General features: G+C 39.4%; 1 pseudogene; it reads right to left on the bottom strand.

Moving 5' to 3' along the window:
- Window positions 1-965: 965 nt before the first annotated feature.
- On the bottom strand, window positions 966-4,095 carry LOC119526512 (annotated as a pseudogene).
- Window positions 4,096-10,194: the final 6,099 nt, after the last annotated feature.

The following is a 10,194-nucleotide window of genomic DNA, read 5'->3' as shown; positions in this document are numbered from 1 at the left end:
GTTGGATGGACCACATCTTCATGGAAGCAACCTAATCCAAAGGTTCCAACCTAATCAAGGCTAAATACATCTGCCCCCACAAGACTGCATTAAAGAACATGGCATTTTGGGGGACATAATACATCCAAACCAGTATAGCCATTAAGACAGATATTAAAATGTTCAGGTATGTCCTTCAGAATTTTAGTGCTAAAAGGGACCTTAAAATAAACTCTTTTAACTCCCTCATTTATTAATGAGGAAATTGAGGACTAGATAAATTAAGTGCTTTGGCCAAAAATATACACAATATATTGGCCTGCTGAAACGCAAGAAAATCTGTTATCTTATTTATATTTTACCATGACCCTTAGAAAATACATAAAAATTCAAAAGCAGTTTCTGAACTTTTCTTCTTCCCTTCCCTTCTGTTTAAAAATTTCTTATGCTCTGTGCTAACTGTAAATAGACAAAGGAATCAAATGGCTACTAAAGTTAGCATTACAAGTATTAGTCAATAGAAGACAGATGTTAAAGGACTACTGCTTATTTAAATAAAGTTAGAGGGAGTACTCAAAAGTAGGGCATTTACAATGTAGAGAATATTCACTGTATAAGACAGCATGAAGTACACAACAGCCAGTTAGTAGAATCATCTCAGTGACTTGAGGATGACTGAGCTACATGGTCTTTACAAAAGATGTTGGGGTAATAAAGCCTTCAGGTTTTTATCTTAATTTTACTATTTTTCTTAATAAAAGAGCTATACCTGTTAGGAAGGGCCCATATACTAATTTTCAGAGTTTTTGCTTCTGTTCTATTTTTATTTGGATCTAGAATTGAGCTAATACATTTTAAGAATAATTTACAAACTCACATTCATAACTGCTAGAAATACAATTAGAGAATGCTCTTTTAAATGATAAATCTTCATAACCAGTTATGAGTAAATAATCATCATCACAATAGCTTAAGTAAAAATCAATTCAATTTAAAGATGCTTTCTAATTTTTACCTTGAAGCCATTGAACTTGGGTAGCTGGTCCATATCCCTTTCATTCTTTGCTGATATTCTGAACTCCATGATAGGTCTGGATATATAATCAATATGTGCATTTGCAAGTAGCCCAGTGGTTACTATACATGATGTCTTAGGACTACAGTAAATCCTCATAAATGCAAGTTGACATGGATTATCTTGTATCTGTGCTGTACAGATAGCCAAGAAGCCTAAATATTCCAGAATATTTCCAGAAGGTGAAAATGGAGGTTCCCAGGAGAGGTGGATACACTCAACATTCTTTGAAATTCTGACTGCAGAAGGAGCTCCAGGAAAACCGAGCATACAAGTTTTAAATTCACTGATTTTGCTGAAATGGCCTATTCCACAATCATTGATTGCAGCAATCCTGAATCTGTACCCTGTGCCCAGAACAAGCTCTTGTTTCTTAAGTAAACTGTAGTGAGGCATATCTGCATTTCCTACCTTTGAGATACTTTGCTTCCCCTGTGGGCAGCAAATAATACCGGCTAACCAAAGCTGTAATATTTTTTAAAATTCCCACATCACGCCATTGTCTTTCTGCTTTCATTGTAGCCACTGGATTTGAAGGAGTTTCTTTAGAAAAAATGGAATTGCTGCAGCACACATGGCTGATCTTACTTGCAGGCAGTGCTTATGTTTCATCAACTTCAGATCTGACTGAGTGTTGTTAGTGACATTTCATCTTTAACAACTGCCCCATTTGTACTGGATGATTCAGTTTTAATGCTTTGCTGGGTTACCATTGTTTGTTTGCTGGAAATAGCTCTGGATATGGAAGTTTCAGGGATTACTATTCTTAAGTCCAGGCAACTATTTAGAACATCTACGTTTGCTGAAGTGTGAGGACCTTCAATTTGCCCTTGCATATCCACCACACAACCATCATGATAAGTAGCGTCAGTTACCAAAGATGAAAGTAAACTGGCATTAGCATCAGTAGATGCTTTGAGATGTGGTTTATTTTTTTCCATTGAAGTCCCTTTCATTGCTGTATGTTCAGTTTTTGCACTGTTTCCTGTATCAAGGAGACTTCTGGGAATGATGCTATTACTGCCTTGCCTGTGAGGGACTGTTCCACTTTGCTAATGCTGCTGTTATGCAAAACACCAGAAATGGATTGGCTTTTATAAAGCAGGTTTATTAGGTTACAAAAATACAGTTCTAAGACCATAAAAGTGTCCATACTAAGGCATCAACAGGAAGATACCTTCTTGGAAGAAAGGCCAATGGCATCCGGAACACTTCTGTCAACTGGGAAGGCATGTGGCTGGTGTCAGCTGGTCCTTTGCTCCTTTGTTTCAAAATGGCTTTCTCCAAAATGTCTCTGGGCTTCTGTCTCTCCTAGCTTCTCTCAATTCTGCTTGGTTCTCCTGGGGTGTTTCTCTGTAAGCACCTGGGGGTCCTCTCTTAGCTTCTCTGGGGGGAACTCTGGGCTTCATCTCTTAGCTTAGCATCTTCAAACATCCTTCTGTCTGCATCTCCAAGCATCTAGATCTGTGTCAGCTCTTAGCTTCTCCTGGGGGGGCAAACTCTGGATTACATGTCTTCTCTCCCAAATGTCTCTCTCACTTCCCTTGGGGTGTTTTGTCTTCTCTACTCTGTGTGAGCTCTCTTTAAAGGACTCCAGTGATCTAATTAAGACCCACCTGGAATGGGCAGGGTTACATCTCCATGGAAATAATTTAATCAAAGCTCTCGCCCACAGTTGGGTGAGTCACATCTCCATGGAAACACTCAATCAAAAGGTTCCACCCAACAAGATTGGATTAAAAGATCACGGATCTTCTGGGGTCCATAACAGTTTCAAACCAGCTCAGGGACCATATTGACTCCTTGCATATTGGGTGCTGCTGTAGAATTTGGTGATGCAGCTTGAATATGGCAGCTCCGTATTCAAACTCAAAAGATAACCCTCAACTGCAGGCATATCATCCCACTTGACATGAAATTAGTTGGTGGCTTTGATCAGCTGTACTTGTGACAGTGCCAGGGGTTCCTCGGTATCAAGATACCAAAGATCCTTGCAGCAAACTTGACTATTCCATGCATTTTACACCCATCTCTTGCACTCCAAAAATACAATCAAGTGCCAATGGTAATAACACAGTGTCCAGCTCCTGGTCTTGAATTTTTTTTTTTTTTTTTTTTTTTTTTACCTTCTTGAGAATCTGATACTAGGGCAGTCCACTCTGCTGTATCCATATTTGATTTAGGTAAGAAAATGAATGGGTACATCTCCATTCACAACCATGAGGTGAAGTCTCAATATTTTCCCCCTATGTGGAACCCATCCACCAAAAATATGCATCTTGTTTCATACAGTATTGGCTGTGTGAAGGCTTCGTGTAAATGGCACTGTCCCTTTAGTTTCTGGTTTTGCCATGACATTGTTTCTAAGTTAAGTTGCCAATAGATCATCCAGGTTAGCACCACACATTCCCCAAAAACATACATTCTAGGTCTTCCAGAATCTGTTTTGCACTCTAGCAATTGTGTGGGATTCTCTTGGAGAGTGCACAATGCCTTTAGTCACTGGACTGCTTCAACCACAACACCAGATCCACGCTGAAGTTCCAACTCATAGAAATTGTTTAAATATCTGGGAACATTATTGTTTGAATCTTCACTTTCACTTACCAGGCCACCAAACAAATAGCATTTGTTACCATACAAAGAAAACCTATGTCCAAGTTGAGGACAAGGCAGTAAACCAGAAGAGGGGAATAGGGTTTCACTTTTTTCCATAACCAACAACTTGCTTGTAACTCATATAACTCCTTGCTTTATCTTCCACATTCAACCATTCCCCCAAATACTAATATTTTAGTATCATCACAGAGAAATTCACGGGCAGTACAGCCTGGAAGGATGTCTCCTCTAACTGCTGGTAGGAATCTCTAATTCATAATGGTGTTGTAGACTTGCTGCTCATCCACTATGCCCCTTTTGCCCGCTCCAAAGATGATCATCAGCCCCTGGATGGCCATGGCCCGGTGTCTGGGTCGGGTGCCGGGGACCAGCCCTGTGAAGGAGGAAACCCACCTCCAGATGAGGAGGCTGGGAGCCGCCATCTTCCCAACCCCCACCCCTCTCAATCACATGGTGTTCCAGTTTGCTAAAGGGGTGGGAATGCAATATACTAGAAACGGATTGGCTTTTTTTTTTTTTAAATACAGTTTTATTGAGATACATTCATGTACCCTACAATCATCCACAGTGCATAATCAATTGTTCATAGTACCACATATAATTATGCATCCATCACCAGAATCAATTTTTGAACATTTTCCTTACTCAAAAAAAAAAAAGTAAAAAAGAACACCTAAAACTTTCCATTCCCCCATCCCACCCTATTTTTCATTTAGTTTTTGTCCCCATTTTTCTACTCATCTGTCCATACACTGGATAAAGGGAGTATGAGCCACAAGGTTTTCACAATCACACAGTCACACCATGTAAGCTACATAGTTATACAATCATCTTCAAGAATCAAGGCTACTGGGTTGCAGTTCTACAGCTTCAGGTATTTCCCTCTAGCCATTCCAACACACTAAAAACTACCAAGGGGTTATCTATATTGTACATAAGAATACCCTCCAGAGTGACCTTTCAACTCCATTTGAAATCTCTCAGCCACTGAAACTTTATTTTGTTTCATTTCACTTCCCCATTTTGGTCAAGAAGATTTTCTCAATCCCACAATGCCAGGTCCAGGCTCATCCCTGGGAGTCATGTCCCACATTTCCAGGGAGATTTACACCCGTGGGAGTCATGTCCCACATAGAGGGGAGGGAAGTGAGTTTACCTGATGAGTGGGCTTGGAGAGAGACAGGCCACATCTGAGCAACAAAGAGGTTCTCTGGGGGAGACTTTTAGGCACAATTATAAACAGGTTTAGCCTCTCCTTTGCAGTAACAAGCTTCATAAGGGAAAGTTCCAAGATCGAGGGCTCGGCCTACTAAATAGGTAGTTCTCAACGTTTGTGAGAATATCAGTAATAATGCAGGTGGGGAAGTCCAACATTTCTGCATTTTCTTCAGTTCCACAGGGTGGGGTGGGGTGGGGGGAGGCTGAAATACATTTTTATTCTCTGCCCAAATTACTTTGGGATGTATAGGGATTTCACCCTAATCTGTATAAACCTACTGGCTCTCACGTCCTATTCAAAGTTCCCTGTATGTACGGTGTTTAAATAAACTGACTATACAAGTTAAATTATTTAGTGTGCTACAGAAAAAATAGATCCTGCACCAAATAAGCATCTCTTCCTTTGGTCTCACACAGAAGATGAAATTTTAAAACACAGTCAGTATTGTCCTTTACATTTTGCCCTATTTGCCTTAGTCCTAACCAGATCTGCTTCATTCATATCTCCAACTGAAGTCTGAACTTTTTTTCAACTTTTTTTTAACAGATGTCACATGAGGTAATACTGACATTCATAGCTGCTGAGTTTCAGGTGTCACACAGATACCCAAAGTTCCAGAGACCAACCAGGTTATACACAAAGAGCTCAGCATCTCAGAGTTTAAGGAAAACCATTACAACTCAGGAATAGATGTGACTGCTGTTAACAGCTGACAATCTAGGGAACTTTATATTAGGCCTTTCCCTGATAAAGTATGCTCTAAGATTCAATTCTCAGAGTTTGCACATTATAGTTAGTCCATATTAGATGAGGCATTATAATGTTTGTCTTTTCATTTCTGGCATACTTCACTCAAAATGCTGTCCTCAAGGTCCATTCACCTAGTTGCATGACTCACAATTTCATTCTTTCTTGCAGTTGCTCAAATTGAATTGGCTTTTTTTTCTTTTTTTTTTTTACTTTTTATTTTGAAATAAATTCAAACTTACAGGAACAGTTGCAAAAATAATACAAACCCCATACACAGAACTCCAGCATAGCCCAACCCCTCCTCCACCGATACCCAGATATACCAACTTTAATATTTTGTCACTTTATCATTTCTTTCTTTCCATCCCTCCCTAAATATCATCCATCATCTATTGCTCTGTCTTCTGAACATATGAAAGCAAGCTGCACACATCTTTGAACAAATCATATAATTCACATATACATTTCCTATGAACAAGAATGTTCATTTATGTAACCACATTAAGTGTAGTTAAGAAGTTCAAGAAATTTAACATTGATATAAAGCTTACATTCTACATTTCATTTTTTCTTATGTCCCTATTGTGTCCTTTTGAGCCTTTTCTCCTCTATTCTTAGATCTCATCCAGGATCATCTATGGCATTTAATTGTCATTATCTATTTAGACTGTCTTTTTTTTCATTTGTGGAAACATATATACAGCATAAATCTTCCCATTCCAACCCTCCCAAGCATTCCATTTAGTGGGATTAATCACATTCACAATGTTGCAATGCCATCACCTTCCCACCATCCATCACTAGAAATTTCCCTTCACCCCAAATAGAAACCCTACACTCATTTCTTATTCACTCCCCAATGCCCCTTCCCCCACTTCTCATAACCCATACTCTACTTTTCATCTCTATGATCATATTCTCTGATACTTTCTTTGTGTTTACCATGGGGCTTAAATTTAACATCTTAAATCTATAACAATCTTGTTTTCTTTGATACCAACTTAACTTCAATAGGACACATAAACTGTGTTCCTATACTCCTCCATTCCCCTACTTTTATGTAGTTCTTGTAAAAAATTACGTATTTTACATTGAGTCCAAAACCACTGATTTGTCATTACACTTTATGTATTTCAGATCCTGTAGGAAATAAATAGCAGAGTTACAAATCAAAAATACAGTAGTATTGGTATTTATATTTACCATGTGATCTTTACTGGAAATCTTTATTCCTTCAAGTAATTTCAGTCAATTGTTTAGTGTCCCTTCCTTTCAGCCTGCACAATTCCCTTTAGCATTTCTTATAGGACTGATCTACTGGTGATGAAGTCCCTCAGCTTTTGATTATCCGGGAATGTTTTCATCTCCCCCTCATTTTTAACCTCCAGGTGTTTGTGAATTTTCTAAGTCTCTGATGGTTATTGACTTGTAATTGTATTCCATTGTGGTCAGAGAATGTGCTTTGAAGAATTTCAATTTTTTTAAATTAATTGAGGCTTGTTTTATGTCCCAGCATATGGTCTATTCTGGAGAAAGTTCAGTGATCACTAGAGAAGAATGTGTATCCTGGTGATTTGGGATGTAATGTTCTATGTATGTCTGTTAAATCCAATTCATTTATCAGATTGTTTTGGTTTTCAATTTCCTTATTGGTCTTCTGTCTGGTTGATCTATCTACAGAAGAGAGTGATGTGTTGAAGTCTCCACAATTATTGCAGAAACATCCATTGCTTCCTTTAGTTTAGCCAGTGTTTGTCACATATATTTTGTTGCACCATGATTGGGTGCATAAACATTTATGACTGTTATTTCTTCTTGTTGAATTGCTCCTTTTATTAGTATGTAGTGGCCTTCTTTGCCTCTCATAACATCCTTGCATTTAAAGTCTATTTTATCTGAGATTAATATTGCTATTCCTGCTTTCTTTTGGCTGTAGCTTGCATGAAATATTTTTTCCATCCTTTCACTTTCAATTTTTTTGTGTCCCTGTGTCTACAGTGAGTCTCTTGCATGCAGCGTATTGATGGTTTCTATTTTTGATCCATTCTGCCAATCTATATCTTTTAACTGGGGAGTTTAATCCATTTACATTCAATGTTATTACTGTGAAGGCATTTCTTGAATCAGCCATCCTATCCTTTGGTTTATGTTTGTTAGATTTATTTTTTCCCCTCTCTTTCTTATTGTCCTTTAATGAACCAATATTGAATCTCTTTAGTACTGAACCTTTCTCTACATCTCTCTCTCCTTTCTTTGTTTCTCTGTCAGTAGGGCTCCCTTTAGTATCTGAAGTAGGGCAGGTCTTTTATTAGCAAAATCTCTCAGCATTTGTTTGTCTGTGAAAAATTTACGCTCTCCCTCAAATTTGAAGGAGAGTTTTGCTGGATAAGGTATTCTTGTTTGGAAATTTTTCTCTCAGAATTTTAAATATGTCATGCCACTGCCTTCTCGCCTCCACGGTGGCTGCTGAGTAGTCACTACTTAGTCTTATGTTGTTTCCTTTGTATGTGGTGAATTGCTTTTCTCTTGCTGCTTTCAGAACTTGCTCCTTCTCTTCAGTATTTGACACTCTGATCAGAATTTGTCTTGGAGTGGGTTTATTTGGATTTTTTCTATTTGGAGTTCACTGGACATTTATGCTTTGTGTATTTCTATTGTGTAGAAGGTTTGGGAAGTTTTCCCCAATAATTTCTTTGAATACTCTTTCTAGACCTTTACCCTTCTCTCCCTTTCTGGGACACCAATGAGTCTTATATTTGGATGTTTTATTTTATCTATCATATCTCTGAGGTCCATTTCGATTTTTTTGATTTTTTTCCCCATTCTTTCTTTTGTTCTTTCATTTTCCATTCTGTGGTCCTCAAGGTCACTGATTCATTGTTCAGCTTTCTTTACTCTTGTACTGTGAGTATCCAGAACCTTTTCAATTTGGTCAACGATTTCTTTTATTTCCATGAAATCATCTATTTTTTTATTTACTCTTGCAATTTCTTATATATGCTCTTCTAGGTTCTTCTTCATGTCCTTTATATCCTGTGCCATGCTCTTCTTCATGTCCTTCATATCCTGTGCCATGCTCTCATTGTTTATCTTTAGTTCTTTGATTAATTGCTCAATTACTGTGTCTCCTCTGATCTTTTGATTTGGGTGTTTGAGTTTGGGTTATCCATATCATCTGGTTTTTTCATATGCTTTAAAATTTCCTGTTGTTTTTGGGCTCTTGGCATTTGCTTTACTTGATTGGGTTCTTTTAGGATATGAAGGATTATTCAAACACTGATTTCTAATCTGTCAAATCTACAGCTTGGTGGCATACACTTTAACTAACCAGCAGATGGCGTCCACGAGTCACCTATTCCCCTTAAGTCAGTTCACCCGAACTTTGTCTTTGTGGTGTGTGGGGGTCTGATTCTTGTGGGGTCCAATTGGTGCACCAAGTTTGGGTGTGTTGTTGGTGCTGTCCACCCTGAATGTGGGGTGTGTGTCTGAGCAGTTAGGGAGGCAGGGCAGCTTTAATAATGAAACCTCCTGGAGATTCAAAGCTGTTGCAAGAGTCTAAACCTTCATTTCAGTCTTGCCACAGATTGTCTCTGCCACTGACCCTCAAGTCCTTGGAATTGGCGTATGGTCCCTGGGATTTCCAAGTGGGTCCCTCTTCCAACCTGTGCCCTTCTAGGGCCTCTGCTGAGGGAAGTTTGTGCTACATCACAAGTGCGCGCCATCCCTCAAGGGAAGTTCTGGGCTGCCGGGCTGTGTAGATGCATTCTCAGCCTGCCGTAAGGATGGCTGAATGGGACATGTTAATTTCCCTGTTTTTGCACAGCTCCACCTTCTCAGCTCCAGGACAATTAGCTGTGGGTGCATGAAAGGCTGTTGTCCATGCCCGATATTGTGACATGTGCTGTGATGCTGGAAACAGTTCCTGTCATACCGGGTTTTTTGCTGCAGCTCTGGGCTGTGGCACCTGCACCAGGCAGGAGTGTTCCCAGCCTGCCAGGAAGATGGCTGCAAGGGGAGTTGTTATTTTCCCCTTTTGACTCACCTCTTTGCCTTCCTGGCTCTGAGACAATTAGCAGCGGGTGTGCGAAATGCTATCTTCCACACCTGATATTGAAGCGTTTGCACAGCCCATTCCTGCTGTGCTTCACTGAGCGGTTCTTGCTGCTGTATCTGCAGCTGATTTTGGGTTTTTTAAAAAAAGTACTAGTCCGCCTCCAAATGCCAACCCACAGTTTCCCCACACCGCAGCATAGCTGCTGGACATTCAGCAGACTTAACTCACTCATTTCAGAATGCAGACTCCCAGTTTCACCAAGCACACGGTCCTTGTGGATTTAGCAGACCTTATCCAGCTGGTGCTTTGCTGGAACTGGTGTTCTGGGTCACTTTCTGGATTTTATCTAGTATTTTTCATGGAAGTGTTTTTTTGCCATCTCTCCTAGCTGCTGTCTTAGGTTCTCCTCAACTGAATTGGCTTTTACAAAGGCGATTTATTAGGTTACAAATTTACAGTTCTAAGGCCACAGAAATGTCTGAATTAAGGCATCAAGAG

The sequence above is a fragment of the Choloepus didactylus genome, chromosome 2, assembly GCF_015220235.1.
Source record: "Choloepus didactylus isolate mChoDid1 chromosome 2, mChoDid1.pri, whole genome shotgun sequence".
Lineage (NCBI taxonomy): Eukaryota > Metazoa > Chordata > Mammalia > Pilosa > Megalonychidae > Choloepus > Choloepus didactylus.
The sequence above is the reverse complement of the archived record's forward strand: the minus strand, read 5'-3'. Positions and strand labels throughout refer to the sequence as shown.